The sequence below is a fragment of the Tupaia chinensis genome, unplaced genomic scaffold, assembly GCF_000334495.1.
Source record: "Tupaia chinensis unplaced genomic scaffold, TupChi_1.0 Scaffold000199_1, whole genome shotgun sequence".
Taxonomy (NCBI): domain Eukaryota; kingdom Metazoa; phylum Chordata; class Mammalia; order Scandentia; family Tupaiidae; genus Tupaia; species Tupaia belangeri.
In genome coordinates, this window is record NW_006159674.1 from 3932214 (window position 1) to 3956757 (window position 24544).

Genomic DNA, 24544 nt, shown 5'->3' on the forward strand with positions numbered 1-24544 from the left:
AAAAAGAGGAAGAATCACCCAGTCAAGCCGTAGCATCATGAACAATGAAAAATTGTTGCTGTTTTAAGGAACTAAATTTTGGACCAGACTGATATGCAGCAGTAACTACTGGAAAAGTATCCATTCTTAGGAAAATATCCAGAATCTTGATTCTTGCATTTTCTAAAAAAAAAAAAAAAAAATACCAGATGGTAAACTCCTCTTGGGTGGATGATCTTTTCTACTTAGGGTTGATGGATCATGACAATTTTTCTCTTTACATTCACCTTCACCTTTCTGCATTACAAGTGCAGCATACAGAATAATGCCCCTCTGAAGATGTCCGTGTCCTAATCCCTGGAACCTGTGTTATACAGCCTCGGGGAAACAGGGTTGTAGATGGAATTAAGGTTTCTCAATATAAGGAGATTATCCTGGATGATCTATTTGGGGCCAGTGTAATCACGAGGATTTAAATGTAAGAGGCAGGCAAGAGGTCAGAGTCATAGAGAAAGAGGATTGCTTCTTGGCATTTTGGCTAAGATCAAGCACAGGGAGGAACAGTAAGATGCTATACTGCTGGTTTTGAAGATGGAGGAATGGGCCAAAAGCCAAGGAATATAGGTGGCCCTTAGGATCTAAAAAAGGTAAAACACACATTCTCCCCCAGAGCCTTTAGAAGGAACACAACCTACCAACATTTTGAGACCAGTGAGATCCACTTCAGATAACTGATTTCTCTAACTATGAGGTAATAATTTTGTGTTGATTATTGCCACTATTGGCAAAGTTCTGATAATTTGTCATAGTAGCAACACAAAACTAACACAACCTGCTTTAGCAATATAGAATGACTTCCTCAAATTCTCAACGTAGTTGGTTAACTCAGTATCTTTACACACATCATTCCCTATTGGCAATCTTCCTCTGTTCCTTGTCATCCTAGCAAATTCTGTTCATTCTTTAAAACCTCATTTAAAGATCACGTCTGCTAAAAAGTTTTTCTAACTACTTCTCCCAAGTCATCTTGGGCTACCACATAAAACACTTTTAGTGGCCTAAACAACAGAAATTTATTTCTCACAGTTCTGGCGGCTGGAATTTCAAGATCAGAATCTGGTAGGTTGGACTGTGGGGAAGCCTCTCTTTCTGGCTTGCAGGTAGCACCTTCTTGTGTCGTCCCATGGCAGGTGGAGAGGGAAAACTCTGGGATCTCCTCCTCTGACACTAGTCTTATCATGAGGGTTCTACCTTCATGATTTCTCTAAATCAAATCACTTTCTAAATGCCCCACATCTCTTGAGCCCATCACATTCCAGGTTAGGGCTTCAGCATATAAATATGGGGAGGACACAAACATTCAGTCCATACCTTACCTCAGTGACTTTACACATGCTCATTCCCTCTGGCCAACACTTCTCCATTCTTTGTTTTCCTGGAAAATTCTATTCATTGTTTAAAACCTGATTCCAGTATCACCTTCTTAAAAAACTTGCCAGCTACCCCCGCTTCTCTACAGACTAATTTACTTTCTTCTCTGTACCAGTAATGGTTCTGGCAGAAACAATCACAAACAAAATATAAGCATGCACATGCACACCCACAAATTCATTTTTTCCTATATTAGCAGAGACTTGGAACAGTCACTTGGAATAGTGACTTGTGGTCACGGTTGTGTGTAGAGAAGGGTTTAAATCTTCAAAGTGTCCATATCATGCACTTAATGAATCACAAAGTATTTCTGGAGTGTGGTTATTTGCTAAAGTGTTTGGAATACATACATATATAACTCCCCTCTTCCATAAGCTTTTCTATAACTACCCCCATCTGGCCTAAAGCTCCCTAATTTAACTGTGATTCTCTCATAGGGCCAACCATGGGCAAAATAGTGACGTAGTTGAAAGTGACCTTAGGTGCTATGGCCTCTCCAGATCATTCCTCTTCCTGTGCTGGTACCATGCCCCACCTTCAGTCCTTGAGATACCGGCCTTCCTGGTATTCTCTCCCTCTCTTATAAAACAGGTTCCCAGGAAGTGCTGAGCAAATCCACTCATTCACTCACTCTATGGCTAGGTGACCTTTACAGTCCTGCCTTCAAACTCAGTAATTCAGGGGCAACATGGCTGATGAACCCTAAGATACAGCTGTCTGCTCCAGACAGGGGAACTTTAGTATAGAACAACGGAGTGAATTCAGATAATTTTGGGTTGTTTAATGCCACTATTGCCATAAAGACCCCTCAAACATTAGACATTCAGAAATTCAGAAAAAGGTTTATCATTTGTCTAAGATGAGGGGTCTCCTAATTGCTCTGAGTCACCCCACCATTGGGATATGCTACTGCTTACCATCACTTTTTCTGTCTCTTGCTACAGTTACTACAGTTACTATTTCTTTTTCTTTTCTTTTCTTTTCTTTTCTTTTCTTTTCTTTTCTTTTCTTTTCTTTTTTCTTCCTTCCTTCCTTTCTAATTTGCCTCTAGAGAGTGCCTATATTTGTCAGAGAGAGGGAGAAAAAGCATTGACCACAGGGTGTGGTCATACCACATTCCCACCTCTTAGATTTCTCCATCCTGTCAGGATTTATGGCAGGTATGCACACACACCCGATGTGGTTCTCAAACCTCTAGGTCTGAGGCTCAAACCGCGTGAATAGCCATGTGAAATCCAGCTGCCTTAACCAGTAGGCCATGGAGACGACGCTAGAATTGCTATTTCAATCAAGGCATGGTGCTGTCTGCTTAAAACCAGCAATTTAAGACCCAGGGAGGGGCCGTTGAACTCTTACTTCCACTCAGCTGTTCACAGACTATCTGAATGATGCCGCAGCATACACAGTTGTAAATTTTCTTATTCCTTCAAATTTAAAAAAAAATATATAATCTGAACTTTAAGCAATAATTTAGCTTGGTCATTAAAAAATACTAGTGGAACAAATTTTAGTGTATTTGAAGAGTTAGCACTGAAAGAAAAATTGAGAATTTTATACCATTGACAAAAGCCAAAGGGAAATGTTAAGAGTTGCATAATAACTATAGCCAACAGCCAAATTTCAACTGTGCAGATTTCATTATCCTGAGCTCTTAATCACCAGTCATGGACAGGCGGGAGCTGTTTTATACATAAAATAAACAGCTCAGCTAAAATGAAGAATGGGTCCAGAGCTGGGAAGGGAGACTGTGAGAGCTGGACTGGAGGGCCTTAAATCAAAACTTCACAGAAATACATCTCCAGGATAAAATCGCCTTTTATCATTCAAATCACCAGAATTCATCATTTGAATCAGTAATATTTTTACAGCGAATGTTTTGATTAAAACAAAATAAAAGAAAACAGGTAAATAATGGAAAGGACTCTGGGTAGAGTCCAAGGTTACACATAATACAGAGCCACTTTCTGATAACACCGTACTTTCTTTTATACATCCACGCGTTACTCTTAGCAGAACCCTATGATAACAGAGAACCACAAGAGATCAGGCTGTTTTTAAAACTCAAGGTCAGTGGCGGAGTTGAGCCAGGATGAGAAACAAACTTTCTCTTCTACCTATCTGCTGCTCTTAGTAAACACTACACTAATAGAAAAAAAATAAAGGATAGCTCAAAAACTTTATTTAAAAGATGCATAAAAATTCCAGGGTGTAAGTAAACTGTGCTACATTCTAGATACATGGGTCTACTTTGTTTGTTTTTTTTTAAACTCTTTTTTAAAAAATTATATTTTTAATACATGAGTGAGAAAACAAGATCTTTTCTTAAAGAGCTATATTTTTATTGTTATTTTTTAATTTGATGAGAGAAAGAGAGAGAGAGAGAGAGAGAGAGAGAGAGAGAGAAAGAAGGAAAGTGAGAAAGCAAGTTGCCAGATCCAGGACTCAAATGGTGGTCAGCCATGTGGAAGTCCAGTGTCTTAACCACCATGCCATCTCCTGGCCTCCCCAAAAAAGGGTATTGATGCCCCAATCTGCTGCAATCTACTCCCACCTTAGTCAGTCCCAGATCATGGGCAAGTGTGTGCTCTGTATATTCTGGAAGGTCTCCAGACTTGAACTGGGAACCTTCCCATGTGGATACACCTCACAGCAGTGCCAATGTCTGGCTCCAAAGGTCTACTTTCTTCTATTACAACTCTGCCATGTAACCTGTCCTTTGACAACTCGGCTTATGCCAGTACTTCTTGAATGCCCTTTCTCACTTCCTAATCCATCTGCTCAAATTGTTCTCTACCTTGAGGACTCAGAAAGTCTTAATTAAAGAAATATAAGTTGTGCACTTGGTGCCAGGACTCAAAGTGCCCAGTTGTAAACCAGCCAGGTATAGTGCTTGCCCCTGTGGACCTCAACATCAGGTGGGGAGAAACGACTAAACAGGTAGACACATATTATACATAATCACAAATTCCATGTGTTCCTTGAGGACAAACAGAAAGGTTTGATGGAAAAAAACAACAGGTGGGAGGCCTACAGAGCAGACGAGGGAGGCCTCTGTGGGGCAGCCCTACTTTCCTGCATCTGAAAGGTCAGTCATGAGGGGTCAGTCATGAAGTAGAACAGGAAGCAGGTGATGGGAGCTACAGTCAGAGAACTGGGAGAGAGAAGCTTAGAAAGGTAGGCAGGTGCCAAATCACTCATGGCCTTTCAGGTTATGGTTGAAAGTTTGGATTTTATTCTAAATGAAATGAAAAATTGCTGGAGTGTGTTAGGCAGAGGAGTGAAAAGTTTGGATTTGCCTTTTAAAGTCTCTCTGATCACTGAGACTGTGGGGTAGAGACAATGGTGTGGGAAAATCAGAATAATGGCAGAAGGACCACTTAGGAAGCTACTAAGTTCTCCAGCAGAAAAAGGAAGGTGACTTTGACCAGGGTAGAATCAGTAGAGAGGATGCAAAGGATAGAGAGACTCAAGCTATCTTTTGGAAGAAGCACTTAGAGCATCTTTCTTTATACTGTCCCCTATGGTATTCATCAGATTCTGATTTGAGACACAGATAATTATGTTTACATGTGTCCTACTTTACCCCACCAGGATTATAACAATTTTGACCATACATACTGCTAATAATCTTTAAATCCTCAATTTTTAAAATAGTGTCTGGCCCATACGTGACTTTCAATAAATGTCTGTTGAACTGAATACATGGAAAAGCACAACCTTCCACCTGGGGCTGAAAAGACTTGCGCATGGCTGTCTCTGGTGACTGATCATTAAGCCCCATGGCCCTGAAAGCAGCAGCATGTGGCTAAGCCTGCAGTTGGTGAGAGCAACACCTTGAAGGACATCTGTGTGGCCCACCATGAAAGCAGCACTTGACAGATGGCTTTACACCAACCATTGCTTCCCAGGAGGAAGAGCATCAGTAACCATGGAAACCACCAGAGACCAAGGACCAGGCCCCTCCACCAAATTTAAAGTCAGGGGGACAAGGGAGAGGCCTAATAAATAGAGGCAAAAAGGGCTTAGAGTTGGATTTGACTTAGAAAAAATAAAGGAATGTGATAATTCATTGTGCTCTGCTGCCTAGAACTAATTTATGAATCTTACTAGGTCAAGAACTAATTTTGAATCTTACTAGGTCATCGAGAAAGCCATGACCTAGGCAAATATGTGTTATGACTTTCCTGATGACCCAATAATAATACTTATGTATAAAGTTCTCATCCACTTTTAGCCTCTTAATATTCTAATCCAATGGATTTTCAACTCTTTTTTTGGTGACACACCATTTGGGAAAAGGAAGAGAAGGGGCCAGCAGGTGGTGTGGTGGTTAAGGTACTGGACTCCGACATGGCCAACTGCAGTTCAAGTCCTGCACCTAGAGGCTTGCTTTTTCTTTCTCTCTCTCTGATTAAATTAAATTAAATAAACAAATGAATAACAAAATGGAATTGAATAAATAAATAATTCTTTTAAAAATAAAGAGGGTCACATGGTGGTTAAGGGTGCTGCATTCCCACATGGCTGACCACGGTTTGAGTCCCGGACTTGGTAGCTGCTTTCTCACTTTCCATCTCTCTCTCAATGTTCCTCTCTGGTCAAATTTAAATAAATAAATAAATAAATAAATAAATAAATAAAGTTAAATAAAATAATTCTTTTAATAAAAACTAAAAGAGGTACATGTAACCACTACATATGGAGAATAATTTCTAATTGATATGTAAGTGAGTCTTGAATAAAGGAGTTTGGTCTATGGTTAAAAGGGCCACATCACAAAACATGATTAGCTGAACTTTAAGGCAAGACAGTAACGAAAGCACAGATGCCTTGAATCTTCCTTTATCAACTTCTCATTGAAATCAGCCTTACTCTATAGACATAGCAGATTCCATAACAATACCATAAACTAAGGATAAGAAGTAGCCACATGCTAGAAACTGGGAGGATTTCTGCCAAATTCACTTCCATGGAACCATGTAAGAAACTGAAAACCAGAAGACCTTCTATTTCCACAGGGGGAAAAAACTGGCTAGGAAAGTAATCAGGATGTTCTTCAACACAGATGTCCATGGACAGAGCAGTTCATGGAGCCACTGGAAAGCCCTTAGGCAACCAGCATGCTGCCATCGGCATGGAGTAATTCCAGAGATGGCTACTGAAGATGGACCAGGTAGAGAGATCTGAGTATGAAAAAAATCTTTGTTCTACTTTTGCTTCCTCCAGCCTACTCAACCAGGCCCTTTCAGTTTTGACACTGTGACAGACATGAGTGATTCTGTGGGGTTAATGTAAGAGGGAGTGGGCACGGAGGTGCAGTCCATAAAACTGGACATTGACGTTCCATGGTCACATTCCTCATTGCTAGCTTTATCTCTTCCTCCATAGTCATCTCATCCTGAGTCACACTAAGTGGCTTTGTCTGCTCTAGAACTAAGTGGTTTCCTGGGACTATAAAATAGACCCCCTACTTTGGTCCTGGAGAGAGCCTAAGATTATTCAAGTGCATACCTCAATACACCTCAATACATACCTCAATCCTTGGCCAGCATGAATCCTTTTCTAACATAGATGGAATAGACAGAAACCATTCAACATATGGTCTACTAAACGCCCTGAATCATAGAAAAGGACCAGTAATTACCTAAAGACAAAGAAGGAAGTTCTTCCACTGAAGTAGACATGTTATAAGAAATAACAGAAGACAAATATTAAAAAATAATGAGATCCATGGGACCAGTCTCATAGCATAGTGGTAAAGCACAGTTCATTGGGAGCCAGTTCCCATATGGTTAACTGCTTTGAATCCCAGCCTGCTGGTTTAAAAAACACACCAGGTAAGTGTGCACATGCACCCAGAATTTATTATTTTTGGGGGAGATTTTTGCTATAGGGTGCATGTGCTCACCAGAAAGACGGAGACAGAGAGATAGAAAGCAAGATATCACCCCCCAGGCGGGGGATGGCCATGCCACAATCCCTTCTCCTCCACTCTCCTCTCAGGATCTTGGGCACGCACACACACACGCCCAGCATGAGTTTAAGTCACCAGGTCCGGGACTTGAAACATGGTTGACTACATGGCAGTCCAGTGACATAGCCATTATGCTAACTGCTGGTCCCCAGAATTCTGATAGGTGAAGATATGGAGGAGAAAGGATGGTGGAATGACCATGCCCCAGTGTGTGTGTGTGGGGGGGGTGCTCTCCTCCTCTCTCTCATATTTGAGCACATGTGTCCTCTGGCAATTAAAGAAAAAAAAAAAGCCACTTGAAAATACAAATCCAATCATGTACTGTTTAATCATGTAAGAGAAGATAATGCAGGTATCTAAACTAAGAGCAGCCGAGGTTATAAGTAGGTAACAGGATGTGGTAAGAAAAGGTCATGTACAATCAAACATAGAGGGGGCAAAATGAAAACCCTATTGGCAACAGTAAATAGCACACTTAAGAATATAGTAGTTAATTAGTGAGGTAAGGGCCAAACGTGAGAAAATCTCCCTAAGGAGAGAAGTAAAAGCCATCTGAACATGAGGCCATGGGAGGATAATAAAGGGCCGACTGACATAATGCCACTTCGTGCAGAGCACGTGTTCCTGCAGAACTGAGGGAGCGAAGTGTGACTTACAGAACAAAATGTTCCCATTACAAAAAAGAGGGAAGGGACAGGGAGAAAGAGGAGGAGAAGGAGAAAAAGAGAGGAAGACTCCAAATCTATACATTTTTTCCTAATCAAATGGTTAAGTATCAATGGCAAAAAAAAAAAAAAAAAAAAAAAAAAACAAGGAAAAAAGAACATGTAAGAATTTTCTAAGTCTCCTGTCAAAATGACTCTTAAAAGTAATGGCTAAGGGAACCAGCAGTTAGCGTAATGGCTATGTCGCTGGACTCCCACGTAGTCGACCGCAGTTCGTGTCCCGGACCTGGTGGCTTAAAACTCATGCCGGGCGCGTGTGCGTGCGTGCCCAAGATCCCGAGAGGAGAATGGAGGAGAAGGGATTGCAGCGTGACCATCCCCCCCGGGGGGTGATTTCTCGCTTTCTGTCTCTATGTCTCTCTCTGTCTGTCTGGCGAGCGTATGTGCCCTACAGTGAAAATCTCTCCAAAAAAAAAAAAAAAAAAAGTAATGGCTAAAAACATTCTACATAAACAATATGTACGCCCACAAACTTATCAATATACCATTTGAGTCAATTAAATAGAAGATTCTTGAAAAAGAAAAGACATGATAATAATACATTTCTGATTGGGGCAGGTTTGTATGAATATGAAGGCAACATAAAATTATTCTAGATATCAGAGACTCAGGAGGCAAAAACCCAGATTCCCTTAAGAAATGAAACTGCTCAAGGTACTAGCCAAAATACTCAGAGATAATTAAAAATTTAAATAAGAGGAAATTGTGACTTTATACCAAAACCAATAGAAAAATATAAGATGGGCCCACATAGTTGTTCTATATTTGATTATAAAAACTGTACAGAAAAATGATCTGTAAAAGAGAATCAAGAAAGTCAAAAAAGAGGGTGATTCATGGTAAAGGTTTAACAGTATTAACGAGCCTTTATAAACAAAAAGGCATGTAATAAAAATAAAGAAAACATTGTTCTGTGTGGAAGGGGAAATTCATATAAATAACTGAAACGTATGGGATGAAAAATCAGAATAAATCAATGTCAGGACTTGAATTACAATTAATCACGTTCAAATCACAGATACCTCACATTAAAAGAAAATTGTTACACGGTGTGTGCACATTTTTAAAGCCTATAACAAGAGTGTGGTTTCAGTGTTCTTGACACATTCACAAAAGCCAGCTACATACTGCGCCATAAGGACAAAAATCCCCCAAAGCATGAATTGCATCAATAGAATTCCCTGGCCACAGAGAAATAAATGAAAAATTGAAAGGAAAAGTTCACGATAGCAAGAAAAAAAAATCTCAACCTTGGAAATTTAAATATTATTTTCCAATCTAACAATAGAAGGAAACAACTTTATGAAAGGAAAGTATGTTTATTTCATTTTTACTAAGAATAAGAAAAAATGAAAATCTAAATTTCTGACAAGGGGGGAATCATTAATTACAGTACTTGTTAGGTAATCTTGGGCAAATTACTTAACCTGTCTAAGCCTCTATTTCCTTATCTATAAACTGGGCATAATTACCTCCTTCCATTAGAGACTAAATTAGATAATGCTTATAAAATATTTTAATCACTACCTGGCATCAAGAGAACACTCAGTAAGTCTTACCTATTAAGATTGTCATAAAAGCTATGACAAGTTTATAATAATATAGAGGAATTATAATTATACTGTACAGGAGCAGGACAGTAACATGAAATACAGATGACAGAAAGTAAATAAGATAAAATACAGAAACAGGTGTATTCCAAATGAAATTGGGTTTCATTTCCTCACTTGGAGCATCATCTTAGCACAATGACACAACTAAAAGAAGCACAATCATGGCTCTTAGGGAGCTGTGAAAACTGGGGGTACTTAATCAAGAGGTGTAGTTTACATAACATATCACACATCACAATCACCCAGCAAAACTCCTGAAGAGTCTTTGCTGAAAAACATTCCTGATTTGATTATCATCCACTGCATGCACGCTTTGAAAAAACAAAAAAACAAACAAACAAAAAACATAGTGTATGCCATGAAGATATATGTTGATGAAATGGAAATAAAATTATTTTAAAGATGTGTCTTTGGAATGTTTCCCTCCAGAGTTCCCCCTCTCATGGTAACCATTCAGATCTGCCTTTCCCCCTCACAGGACCCCATTCTTATCCTTCTAATTGTTCTCATCCCCTCCTACAGGGCTAGCTACTGCCCTCTGCTTCTTATTTGCATTCTCAACCATTACTCCTCTCTGGCAATGAAATAGATTTTCCTTGAGACCCACCTTTTCTTGGGGCGAGGGAGTGGTTGGGGGGAATGAGGGTGGGTCTTAATACGTGACAACTTAAAATTTAATAATTGTGTCTTTGTCTTCTAACAGGATGCAACATCAACCTCATCACTGAAACAAGGAAAATAAATTGGAAGGAAATACACTCAACAGTGAACAGTAAATGTTGCTGAATAATTTCTAAATTTTCTATAATGCACATGCCTTTTTTGTTGTTGGTGGTTGAAATACCACAAGCTCTAAAACTCTTTTAAAGTGTGAAATTCGGTGGTTTTTATTATAGTCACAAAGTTGTGCAATGTTCCTCATTGTCCAATTCAAGAACATTTTCATCATCCCAGAAAGAAACCTTGAACCCATTAGCAGTCACTGGCCATTCCCCTTCCTCCCAGCTCTGGCACCCACTGATGTACTTTCTACCTCTACAGATTTGCCTTTTCTGGACATTTCATATAAACGAAATAACAGAATATGTGGCATGGTGTGTCTGTCTTCTTCCACGTAGCATATTTTCAAGTTCATTATGCTATAAGCAGGTAACAGTACTTCATTTATTTATGACTGAACAATATTCCTAGATGCATTATTTCTACAATGAGAAAAATGTTTTTGCTTTTAAAAAAGTAGATGGTATTTAAGTATAACCTTGACTGTTAATTCTACCCAGAGTACATAATATTAGGTTGTCAGAAAAGTTATGACGCATTTTTGCATAGACAAAGCATAGAAAAATACGTTAAGACTTTTCCGATTAAAAAAAAAAAGACTTTTCCGATAAACCAATACAATCCAATTATAATTTATTTTTGATGATACATAAATTGTTTTTCAAAGCCATGTATTTATAAAGTATAGTGAGCCCCCCAAACCTGTTTTTTCTTTTCTTTTTTTCCTGATACGAGCTCTCAAATTAGGAAAAAATTCCATGAGAATCTAAGTAATATTTTGCTGAATATCAGTCACAGAAATTGAACCATATAAAAAGACAGCTGTAGATACTCAGGCAAACACATACAATTCTATCTCAAACAGAAGATGAAAACTTTTTGACTTTTAAGTCCTGAACATTCAAGGGAAATTCTTATGGTAACTGAAGTGAGCAATTTTAAGAACTTGTTTGGTACCAGAGCACATGAAATATTCTGTGGCAATCAATTATAGTTAAGGTATTTTATGCACGGGTCAATATAGTATAAATTCAGCTTTACATTCATTGAGAAAAAAAATAGTTCCAAATTTGTTAGTATGTAAGTTGTGTATGTATTTTCGTACCTACAAATCACAAACACTTAAATATTGATGCACACTCAGTGCACAAATTTAACGTTGTAATCTTTATTTCCGCACATTTTCAGTTATAGGAAAGACACGTCAATCAAGGTTGATGGTAGCTAGTTCATAAAATGTAATGGATCATTGAAAAATCAAAATCTGTAAATGAAGGACTTAGATAAAAAATTGGGAGTGTTTCAAACACATTGAGGATGCAGTGGAGTGGTGACTGGAAGAGGAGTGTGGTGGGGGGGTTCTGGTTGTTGATGCAGGTGCTAGTTAAATAGATATGTTCTGTTTGCAAAAATTCACTGTGCTGTACATTTGTGATCTGTACACATTTCTTTATGTATGTTATTAATATCTTTGTCAAGAATTAATAATTAAAATATTAGGGGGACCAGCAGGTGGCGTGGTGGTTAAGGCGCTGGACATTTCCACATGGCCGACCATGGTTCAAGTCCTGGATCTGGTGGCTTGCTTTCTCACTTTCTTTCTCTGTGTCTCTCTCTGGTTAAAATAAGTAAATGAATAAATAAGATTAAGAATAAATAATTATTTTTTAAAAAATTAAAATATTGGTCAAGCCTTAGAGATGTCAAAGTAGTAAGTGCCCATTTGAGAAAGTGCTCATCAAGTCAGCAGATGAGAAGTGTATACAAATCTATCTTCATGAAGAAAAGTCTCTACAGTGTTTTCTAGTAAGTCACTCATTGAAAGCGCTCTCTAAAGATGTCACTAGGTTAGTTTCTGCAGCACCAGGAAGACCGCATATTGTGAAATAGTCAAATATGGTAACAACCAAGCAATTGCACTGAAACTTTTATGAGACTATAATATGCTGTTTAGGATTAAGTTATGTTCTGATTCAGGCAAATGAAAAAACTGTGTTTTTAAAGGTTTCTAAGATAAGTTACAACATAAATGCAAAGGTACTGGTGGACAGTAAACCAGACTTCCTAAAATCCCTTAGTTACAGTTACTGGCTGATAGCAATGACCAGATTCCAGCTAGTATTTTTCAGGATATGTTCCCATCTCTTCTAAATTTAGAAAGAAACTATTGTATAAAAGATTGTATGATTTTATACAGCAGGGCAAGGCACTGTTTGTGAAAATGGATAATAACAGTAATCTAAAGAGCAACTAGAAATTTTAAGTCAAAGACTAAAATGTTTGTAACCTTCATCTAATTATAAGACTTCATCCCTGGAAAAATAATTAGTGTATACAAAAAATTTCATTGAAAGAATGTTCATCATATCACTGTTTATGGAAACAAAATATTGGAAATAACTTCAGAAATTCAACCACAGGGAATTGGTTAAAAAACTAATGTATTTCCATGTAATGGAAGAGTATACAGTCATTGAAAAGGTATTAAAGGAGTATATTTAGTTTTATTGTTATAATAAAACATTCATGATTCATCTTTAAATGAAAAAAATGACAAACTTTACAGGATACCATTCCTTAAAATGTATTTATCTAAATATACACAAAAATTTGTGATAGAGATATACTAAAATATTAATAACATCTTTTATGCATAAGGTTATGTTGATTTTTTTCTTTTGTCTATCTATAGGTTGCATTTTTTTCTGTAATCAACATGTGTTATTCATGTAACAAAGGAATTTTACCAATAGAATACCTACATGTGCAAGAATACACTATTCTTTAATTACGTAAAATTAGTGTGTTTTTCTGACCTTTTCTCTGTGTAACCTGAAGGCTCCATGTGAAGTGCCTTTCATATGGTAGGAAACAGCCCTGCTGCTTCTAGAGCTTTCCTTTCAATCCAGAGCAGCCAATTCATTCATCAACAATGTCATCTCAGAGTTCCTGGTGTTCAGCCCCCTTTACTTATATAAAAGGAACTAACATCTTCATAGGTCCAACTACAAAAAAACCCCCTTAACCTAGAACAATGCAACCACGGTACACATGCTCAACTCTTGGTGTAAGAAAAAGCCAATGGGAAAACATTCTCCAGTTTTTCCAGATCAAGCCGTCAGACTTCAATAGATTCCAGTTGTCATTTCAGAAGAGTCCCTAACCTACTTCAAACAGAGTTTTTAAAATATTTGAATCTGAAATATTCCAAGGGTTCACTGTTGATTTTTGTTTGATAGACACAAAGAGAAACAATTTTCCTTTTTGAAGCCTCTTTCCAGGAGCCTTAATGATCAGCTGCCAAATTTAGCCTTTGGCTCCATGTCTACCATGTCTATTATTCCCCTTGCTTATTGATGTGAGGCCAAGTCTTGTCCCTATTTAGAGCACAGAAATGCAGATGTCTTGATGAAAGGGGGAGTTGGTAAACCTGTACTGAAAAAGGCCAGAGAACATACTGTAATGAGTGTAAGCACAAGGACCATGGATTATGGTATTACAAGCACATTAACACGAAAGAATCAATAGTCTTTTGTTATGTTACATGAGAAATAAAAGAGAGGAAGGGGAGCTGTAGAGAGGGCAACCAAGAGCTTGGATGCTCACTAGAGTCACTGGGGGCTTTGTTTTGTTTTGCTTTAAATACTGTTGTCTGTTTAAGAATGTTCTTGGCAACACTATCCAGAATAGCCAAGAATGGCAAGCAACACTCAACAGTAGAATGGATAAATAAATAATAATTTGAGGTCCATTCACACCATGGAATATTATATATCACTTAAAATGGATACACTGCTACTATATACATTACGATGAATCTCACAAGTGTAATATTGAGGGAAAAGAAGCCAGACCCCAAAAAACACATAGGGCATAATTTCATTTATATCAAGTTTCAAAAGTAGGCAAAACTAATAAATGGTACTATAAGTCAAAATAGTAGTTATCTTGACTAGGTAATGACTGGAAAGTCTTCTGGATGCTGATAATGTTCTGTTTCTGTATTTAGGTGCTAGTCGTGTGGGTATGTTCAGTTGGTGAAAACTCTTTGTTTTATACTTATGGCTTAGGCATTTTTCTTTATATAACATACACTTCAACAAAAATATTTTAAGTTAAGATTTCTGGGCCTTAATATATACCTACTAAAACAGTGGGCTATAAGTTCCTTGGGGTATGACAGTGTACAGCCAAGGTTAGGAACTGCTGAGCCAGATGATTTACAACCAGAGGTGTGCTGGAGTGAGCCCTCATTAGCCCATGAGAATCAGGTGTTCAATTTTTAGGAATGCTGCAAGTCCATTAAAATAGTGCCAGTTTTGGTCCAACCATTTGGTGCAAGCAGTAGAGTGTCTCTACATGAGGCACATGTAAGGCCCAGGTTCAGATCCTTGACCAACCAGAGCAGACCAGGCATTGTAGTGCACACCTTGAATCCTGGCTACCTCGAGGGCTCGGGTAGAGGATCACTGGGACAAGACCTTGTCCAAAATACCTATCTTTCTTTTTTTTTTTTCTCTCCTCTTTCCTCATACATTCACGTTCTCTCTCTCTCATTAAAGTTCCAGTATTAAAAATTAAATCATATAAATTGATAAATTACACTATAAACAAAGATAATAAATACTCGAAACTCATCACTTTCTAATTATCTTACTATGTTTTACTGTTATCTATACATATGAGGCTATTTACAAATTTTATTTGTACGGTGGACACACTACACAATAGTGTGCTACTGTGCCATTTCTTCCCAACTCTGTGCTCAGTCACATTTGGTAGCTTGAAATTGGCCATGGTGGGAGTATGTATGCAATACAAATGGGCAACTACTACAAATCAGGACTTTTTTTTATTCTGTTGATCATCTAGAATTAAGAAAATGATTTAAAAATGTTAATAATGCAGATTAAAATTAAAAGGTGTGTTGCATGTGTAACTGTTACATTATGGATAGAACTTTCGAGGAAACAGTCTTCTAGTACTTAAAACTATCATCTGGCTCTGGAAAGAAATCATTCACATCACTGATGAATGAGTACAGTTTTGACAAGTGTCTTTGCTATTTCATCTTTGTCTTATCTATTAACATAAAGAAAAATATCAGCTAACATTGGAAACTACAACCCTTCATCAAGGGTTATGAACCTACTGCCATAGGTTGGCTATAGACAGAACTCAGCAAAATCACTCCAAGTATTCTGTGAGACCCAATGGACTATAGAGAATTTATAGTAAGGAGTATTGTATTTTCATTATTACTTGTAAATTTTGTACTACACACTATGTCAGTAAAATTTATAGTCAACTTACATATGCACACATACACATATTTTTTTCTTTTTTTCTTAGCAAGCTGGTTGATTTACTAACACAACACCATCTATACCTTTTCCACGTTTAAGATTCCATGACACTCTATTGTTAAGAAACAAGTAAACAAAATAAGACAGGAGTCTAGTTTTAGCCTTTAAAGCATGAGTTTTAACATAAGATATAGTAACAACTATACTTTAGAACCTCACTACTCAGCACACGATAGAGTAATAACTATACTTTAGAACTTACACTACTTAGCAAAGGTGCCAAGTGCATTTACTGGGGAAAAAGACAGTTTCTCCAATAAGTGGTGCTGGGAGAACTGGATTTTCAAATGTAGAAGAATGAAACTGGATTCCTAAGTCTTACTACAAACAAAAGTTGACTCAGGCCCAGACACAGTGGCACACTGGCAAAATCGCTGCTTTCCTGTACAATGAAGCTACATGGGAGGCCTGGATTTCATTTTCAGCCCACTCTAAAAGCTGGGCAAGGTGACTTGCACCTGTAATCCTAGCTCCTCAGGATGCTGAGGCCGGAGGATTGCAAGCTTGAGGCTAGCATAGGCAACAGGGTCCGAAAGTGCCAGGTGTGGTGGCATGGGCCTGTGTTCTTAGCTGCTTGGGAGGATAAGCAGAATGACCACCATAGCAAGACCTTATTTTAAAAGGCAAACTCAAAATAGATGAAAGACTTCAACATAAGACTCCAGACTGTAAAACTCCTAGAAGAGAACATAAGAACATAGAGAAAATGCTTCAGGACAGTGGTCTGGGAAAAGAGTTTTGGGTAAGACCGCAAAACACAGGTAACAAAAGCAGTAGACACACGTGATTAAATTAAACTAAAACTATCTGCACAGCAAAGGAAACAATCAACAGAGTGAGGAGACAACTTACAGAATTGGAGAAAATAGCTGCGAACTGTACATCAGAGAAGGGATTAATAATCAGAATATACAAGAAACTCAAAGAACTCAGTAGCGATACAAATAATCTGACTTTAAGTAAATGATCTGAATGATGTTTTTCAAAAGACATAAAAATGGAAGCATATGAAAAAAAAAATCCCCAACATCATTAATCATCAGGGAAATGCAAATCAAAACCACAGTGAGATATCTCACCACAGTTGGAAGGACTGTTATCAAAAAGACAAAAAAAAAAAAAAAAAAAAAAGGCAAAAGCCAAAAACTCCACCACCACTACAAGCAAGAAAAAAAATCTGATAAGGATGCAGAGAAAGGGGAAATTTTTCACACTGTTGATGGGAATGTAAATTAGTATAGCCATTATGAAAAACAGTATACAGGTTCCTCAAAAAGCAAACAAACTAAAAAATTGTCATATAATCCAGCAATCCCACTGGATGCTCATATAGTCAAAGGAAAGGAAATGACCATATTGTAGGAACATGTGAGCACCCAAGTTTATTGCAGCATTGTTGACAACCACCAAGGTATGGAATCAGCCTAAGCATCCATCAGCAGAAAATTGGGTAAAGAAAATATGATATAGATATACAATGGAATACTATTCAGTCATAAAAGAGGATAAAACCTTGTATCTGTGGCAACATGATGGGCCCAAGGTACATTAAAATAAGTGAAATAAGCAAGACACAGAAGGAGAAAAACTTTCACTCACATATGGAAACTAAAAATGTTGACCCCATGGAAGTAGAGAGTAGTTACTGAAGACTGGGGAAGGTAGGGAGAAGGGTTGATAGGGAGATGTTGGTTAATAGATACAAAATTACAGGTAGACAAGAAATAGTTCTACCATTCTATAGCACAATAGAGTAACTATAATTAACAACTTATTGTATATTTCAGAATGGCTAAAAATGAAGATTTTGACTGTTCCCAACAAAATTGTGATAAATGTTCGAAATGATGGATATACTAACTACCCAGATTTGATCATTGTAATTATAATGTATCAATAAAAAAATGTGATGCTTAAACCAGCAGGACTGGTATCAATGAGAACTTGCCAGAAAAGTTTAATCTCAGGCCCTGTCTCAGAACTTCTGAATCAGAATCTACACTGTAACAGGACACTCATTCCTGTATGCACATTAAAGTATATGTACATGTATGCACTGCTCTAAAGATGACTCTTTGGTAAGAGCTGAAACTTACACATAACCAGTGTGAGATTAGTTTTAAGGTCAGGGACGACCCGGCGATTGGTGATTTCTAAGCATCTAGCTCTAGATTAGTCACTTTATAAAACACATACTTGCTGCCCCCTTAAACCTGAAGGCATACATCTTGCAATACACATCTGCCAAATACTGAAGAGCAAGCTGTGCCACCAGGAAAATAAAGTCTATTTGAAGCCACTTAGAATCTTAATTTTACAAAAAGAAAAACAGATACAAGTAAGTAAAAAACAAACAACAACAACAGTTGCATTCCTCCACGTATGTGATGAACAGAACCTGTTGCCAAAGACTGGGTTCCAAAGTCCAAAGCAGGTCAGCAAGTGTCATATGACAAAGTGTTGCAGCTGGGAGAAGAGTGTGACAGAATACTTCCAGCGATGTAATTTAGGCCAGTGTTGTTATCAAGTGCTTAGGGCGAAAGAGGGAAACTGTAGTGTTGCTTTTCTTATCAATGCATCAGTCAGTAACATGTGACCAAAAAAAAAAAAAAAAAAAAAAGGACAGGGCCAACACAACTAAAATACTCAACCTTATAGTTAATTTAAATGAAGGTTGGGAAGTCGCACATGTTTCAAAATTAAAAGCAAATATTTTCTTTGTTTTTTTTTTTAAAGAATTATTTTATTTAACTTTATTTTATTTATTTATTTTTAAAATGTGACTAGAGAGGGCTAGAGTGAGAGAGAGGACTCGGACCACAGTCCACATTGTGAGAGTCCAGTGCCCTTAGCCACCACACCACCTGCCGGCCCCAAAAAGCAAATATTTTCTACTTGCAATAATATTTTCTGAAATATTTCCAAGTTATTTGCCTGAAACATAATCGTTGCTTTGAGATGATACAAAGGTCTATGTGGAAAACATGTTAGATACTTAAACAGTGTCTGGAAGAAAAGGAGCTTGCTATTAGTCTGTGGCAGAAACTAAAGCAAAAAAAAAAAAATGGTAATTCAATTCATGTAAATCTGGCAACCCTGAAGCATGAAGAAAACAAATGTAATTGTGACTGAGCTGCTGATATCCAGAGAGACAACTGAACCTGTTTTTTTTTTTTTTAAACTCAAGAAAAAGGTTACTATAACCATCACTTGCAATATTAGAATACAAATAACTCCAATTAACTTGGAGGCAAAAAAATGATTACATAGCACACTAGGATATAGCGCTTGAGATATGTTTTTAAAGTTTTTTTGTCACAGGGTGTGTACACTCACTCAAGACAGAGTGAGAAATCAACCCCCTGGAGGATGGCCACGCTTCCAAGCCCTTTTCCACTCTCCTCTCAGGATTTTGGTCACACATGTATGCTTGCCCACTGTGATTTTTCAAGCTACTGGGTCCAGGACTTGAGCCTCAGTTGGACATGTGGGAGTCCAGCGACTTAACCACTACAGCATCTGTGGCTCCTCTTTCAAGATACTTTAAGAAGGCTAAGAAGAGAACTAAACTTTACCGAGCACCTACTGTGTGTTCTATATGCATAATTTCATAACGTCCTCATAAAGGAGGTGATATTAAGCCTAGTTTACAGTCAAGTAAACTAATAAGGATTCAAGTCACATAGCTAATGAGAAGTCAGAGCTTGGTCAAAATTGGTAGCATCGTGGTTAAGGTGGCTGGATCCCACATGGCCAACTGTGAGGTTTGAGTCCCAGACCAGGTGGCTTGAGAAACATGCCAGGCACGTGTACATGTACACCCAAAATCCCGAGTCGGGAATGGGGGAGGAGGATTGTGGTATGGCCTTTCCCCCTTGGGGAGTGCTTTTTCACCTCCCATTCCTACCCTGCCTCTTTTTGGTGAGGGCACATGCCCTCTAGCAAATTAAAAATAAAAAAGCATGGTCACAATCTAAAAGTCCCAAGTAGATTGCTCAATAAGGACGGCTTGGAAAGTATCAGAGTATGGGGTGTTATGTTTTAAGTAAGAGGAAAGGACTATTCTATCTTGGCGCCATGCGAGATAAGTGAGATTTCTCCTAGTACCGGCTGTATCTTTACACTGCTGGAATCCGCTTATCACCCATTTCTGGATGTGCCTTAGGTTTCAGATGTATTTTGTACTTGCTAGTTGTAATTTTGGCTAAGTTGGAGGGTTTAGAAGAACTTGGCACTTTTCAGGCAGTGTTATGTAATGGAACCAAGCCCAGGCTGGAACTTGGAAGCCTGGGTTCAGTTCAGGCTGTGTAACTTACTAACTAAAAGAATGGTCAAGTTACAGCGCTTCTCTGGTGCCGGCATTTTCCATCTATGTGAGATTGGACTAAGTATCTCCGATTCCTGAACCAACCCTCCTAAGCCAATTGTTTTAGATTGTGACTTCCATCAAAATTTATTAGAACAGACCTGAGGAGTTAGCAAATTTGTCCAGGCAAAACCGCTATGCAGTTCAAGTTATATATAAAAAGCACACCACCCAGCCAAACAGCCAAGACTAATTATTAAACTTCTACATTCACCATCTACAAGAGTAACTTGGCGTGAAATAGTTGAAAGGGATTTTTTTTTTTTAGGAGTTCATTTAGAACAGATGTATATTCAATTTCTTAGACAGACTTGAGTGCAAATCCAAACTCTACTTTCATTTAGCTTAAATAAACTGAGGTTCCAGAAGGGATTCAGTACTTTTTTTTTTTTAGAGATATTTTTGCTATAGGGTGCTTGTGCTCGCCAGAGACAGACAGAGAGACAACAAGAAATCATGCCCCAGAACGGATGGCCATGCCACAATCCCTTCTCTTTCATTCCCCTCTCGGGATCTTGGGTACACACCCTTACTCACCTGGCATGAGTTCTTAAGTTGTCAGGTCCAGGACTCAAACTGTGGTGGACTATGTGGGAGTTCAGCGACATAACCATTACACCATCTGCTGGTCCCGGGATTCAGTACTTTTAAGCATCATGCCAAAAATATGCTTTCTTAAAATTGCTGTGCAGATTCAAACAGCTCACAGTTTTGTCACAATGTATTTGAATCAATAATATCTTTTAGTTTAAGATACTGTAATTTAGTGGTTCTGGAAGACTGCATAATCTCTCCCTGTTGGGTTGAATTCTACATTCTATCCATTCCTAAACTCTTACTCATTTATTATGTGCTTGGGATTTTTTTTCCCCATGCATACATGGAACTGTAAAATAGTCTTACAGAGTGGAAAACGCTAACCTTCTCATAAATGTACCACTAACCCTCAATTCAGCCTTCAGACATGTATTATCTTGATTTATTCTTTAATTTTTCATACATGTACATTTGATATCTTGCTTTTTAAATCTGTTTGTAAAATCCTTCAGGCCAGAGACCCATGCTAAAAACTTTCTTATACTTTTGACTTATTATTCACTTAAGAACAAAATGGAATTTATCCTTTTGTAAGAGCTGGGCCATTGAGTCTCATTACAGGCAAGTCACTTAACCTTTCTTGGCTTCAATCAAAGAGTTTTTCAGCTAGAGAATTTACTAGTTTTAGAGCAAGATGGAACTTAAAAATATCTTATTTTGTCCTATTTACTAGAAGTAGGAATTGAACATAATATCTAATTTCTCTGACCCTCCAACTCTTCACCTGTAAAAGGGGATCAAGAGAGTGATTTCACCTTAAAGGGATTTTTTTTTTCAAGGCAGAATGAAAACATAAATGTAAAGAACACAGCATATTACTTGAACTTTGGTTCATGTTCAATAAACATCAACTATTATTATAACAAGTTTCTTCTAGTTCTAGAGTGCTAAGATTAGGACAGAAGTAAAACCCCAATATCAAGCACCCAGATTCCCAGTATCCTCAACTCTTAATGCCCAAGTTAAATATATATATATATAAAGGATAAACTGATTCAAAACTGATTTTCGTACCATTTTACTCACAGAGTAAATAAAACAATTTTCTTTTGAGAGAGATGTTTTTGCTATAGGGCGCATGTGCACACACCAGAGAGACAGAGAGAGACAGGGAGACAGAAAGTGAGAAATCATCCCCCAGGGGAATGGCCGTGCTGTAATCCCTTCTCTTCCATTCTCTTCTTGAGATTTTGGGCACACATGTACATGCGCCTGGCATGAGTTTTAAGCTGCTGGGTCTGGGACTCAAACCACGGTTGACTACGTGAGAGTCCAGAGACATAACCATTACACTGTCTGCTGGTTCCTAAATAAAATAATTTCAATAATCATTGCACTTGTGATGTTCATAATCAAATCCATTAAACACACACACACACACACACACACACAAGAAAAAGACTGATTATTTAAAGACAAAAGTCTAAAAAACTTGTTCTGAAATGCATGCTCAGAACTAGACACGGGATGTAACCAATCTAGGGTCATGAGTTTGCATGGAGACACTGACCTGGCTTGCTGGAAGTGAAGAACAGAACACCCCGCTCACAGCTGGACTTACCTACATAAAAGAGAGAGAGACTTTATAAATCCGCTTGCCTGTCAGGAACACATGGGGAGCACTAAAAATTTTAACATACGCTGTTTTCTTTTTCCCCCTGAAAAAGGGCAGAATCTGGTTTACTTTTGCTAAGTGCCAATGTTAAAGTGGCATTTCTTTGGGTCAAATGCATCCTGAAATAGCTAGGTTAACATTTTGTAACATTTATGAAAATATATTTCTGGGCATTTGGGGATGATACAAGAAAAGTATGTGGCCACAGACTGATGGGTGGGAACAATGGAAACCGTACAGGCATTTTTCAATACAGCCATGCTACTACCCCCCAAATAGCATTTTTTAGGCAGTATAATCATAACTTAGAGACCAATAATTTTTTTTTCCTATTATACTTACATGGTTAATGTCATTATTGAATCAATAACATCAAACTATTCACAGGTATTTTTCTATTTACACCTCCATGATCACATGTGGCCCTGTAAATTCAAAATTTATGCTACTTTCAAAATCTGGGAAAATCATAATAATGGAAAAGTTTAAAAGAATATTGACCACAATTTAATTTCTTTCTAATGATTTTCAAAGACTTTCACATTGGGATCAACTAGTCAAACTTTCTTACTAATATGTCCAGATATTATCCAGGAATCTCAGAGGAAACCTTAATGTAATAATTCACTACTCACTCCACCTGTGGAACAGTATACAGACATTGTTTATATTGATAAAAGCTCTTTCGTGTGTGTGTGTGTGTGTGTGTGTGTGTGTTTTCTACCAACCAATGACTCTCTTAGGAATCTACAAGATTACTGGAAATTAATATAGTTCCCAATGTTTGTAAACAAATTTTGATCTGAGTGGTTTAGAAAGGCCCAAGGTTTGCGGAGATCAAATACAGCCTGTAGGCTATTCACTATCTGCTGACAGCGAGAGGACTTACACAAAGGTGACAACTACTCAGAACAATACTAGTTTTACAGTTTAGAATATGTTTAATGTAAAATATCTAGCATAGTCCCAGTTGGGGGGTAGGGGAGCCCCGAACCAGCGAAACTTCAATCTCGACATCTGTCTGGGATTCCAGGGGGCTCAGTGAATAGCCCAGGTTGGAGAAGTTCAAAGTCAGGGCGATTCTTCCAGTCTTAACTTCTACAATAGATTCTCCCAGATCCAAATGCCTCTGTGTATGTCAACCTTCATGCGTCCCCCACCCCCCGCATCCCAGCGAATGTGTACAGTCAGCTCCAAAGGCACAGCTTGTGTGCTGACGTGCAAAGCCAAGTCAAAACCCTGCGCCTGGCGCTCCCTTCTAACTTTCTGGCTTGCCCTAGTCAAAATATTGACATTGCTCCTCAGTTGAGATGTTTGATACTGCTGGGGATGGAAACAGCGCGGCTAACACTAGGATCTAATGATACATTTTTACAACGTGTGTCTTCCTTCCACTTCTTTGGGGGAGAGGTTGGATTCCCTTGTCTGTGAATCCCCCCACCCCCATTGTTTTCCCCGAAAGCTGAGCACACAGAGACAGAGGAAGGTGTTTTGCAAGCCCCTCATGGCAGCTCCTCCTGTTGTCACAGCAACTCACAACAGACTCCATAGACACGCGGGTGGGGGCAGAGGGGAGGAGAGAGCCAAAGTGTGGGCTGACCAGTCAACTCTAACGGGGTGGCAAGCGCCAAAGGGACTGACGAAGCCCCCCTTGCAGGTCCTCTGGATCCCCACCACGGTCTTTCGAAGGAAAAGAGCCTTCTTCTCGGCGCGGCACCACCCCCTCCCTGGCGCGGCCAGCCTGCTAAGGGTGCCTGTTGTACATTTTCTCAGCTCCAAGTTAGGGGTGCGGCTGTGCAGGCGCTCCTAGAAATCTTTTCTGCCGGCCTGTGATGTGAGGGTTCCCGGGCTCGCGGAGAGGCGAGAGAGGCCCTCGGAACAGTTGGGTCCCTCAACTCTCTCTCCGGACGCTGTTGGCCGCTTGGCACGGCCCTGTGCCCCCAACCTGCCACCCGCTGGGGCCGGGGCAGCGGGGACTCCGCGGCTGCAGCTCGGAGAAGTTTCATACCACAGCTCACTCACGACACAGAACCTACCCTGAAGCCGAGCGAGACGCGAGCTCTCTCCGCCTTCTAGGGCCGGGGGGGCGGGGGGGCCC

At 38.7% G+C, this 24544-nt stretch overlaps 1 protein-coding gene across 6 annotated transcripts in view; it reads right to left on the bottom strand.

Moving 5' to 3' along the window:
• The window catches only part of RHOBTB1 (Rho related BTB domain containing 1), a 146038-nt gene that overhangs the window by 56405 nt on the left and 65089 nt on the right, over window positions 1-24544 (bottom strand). For 3 of the 6 annotated variants that reach the window (XM_006147069.3, XM_006147070.3, XM_006147068.3), the window contains one exon: window positions 22342-22392. The exons of 1 other annotated variant lie outside the window; for it this stretch is intronic. The gene's annotated coding sequence lies outside the window, so the exon portion shown is untranslated. Of the gene's footprint in view, window positions 1-22341; window positions 22393-22788; window positions 22872-24482 lie in introns of all 6 variants that reach the window. 2 more of the 6 variants (XM_006147071.3, XM_006147073.3) reach the window with 2 other exon arrangements.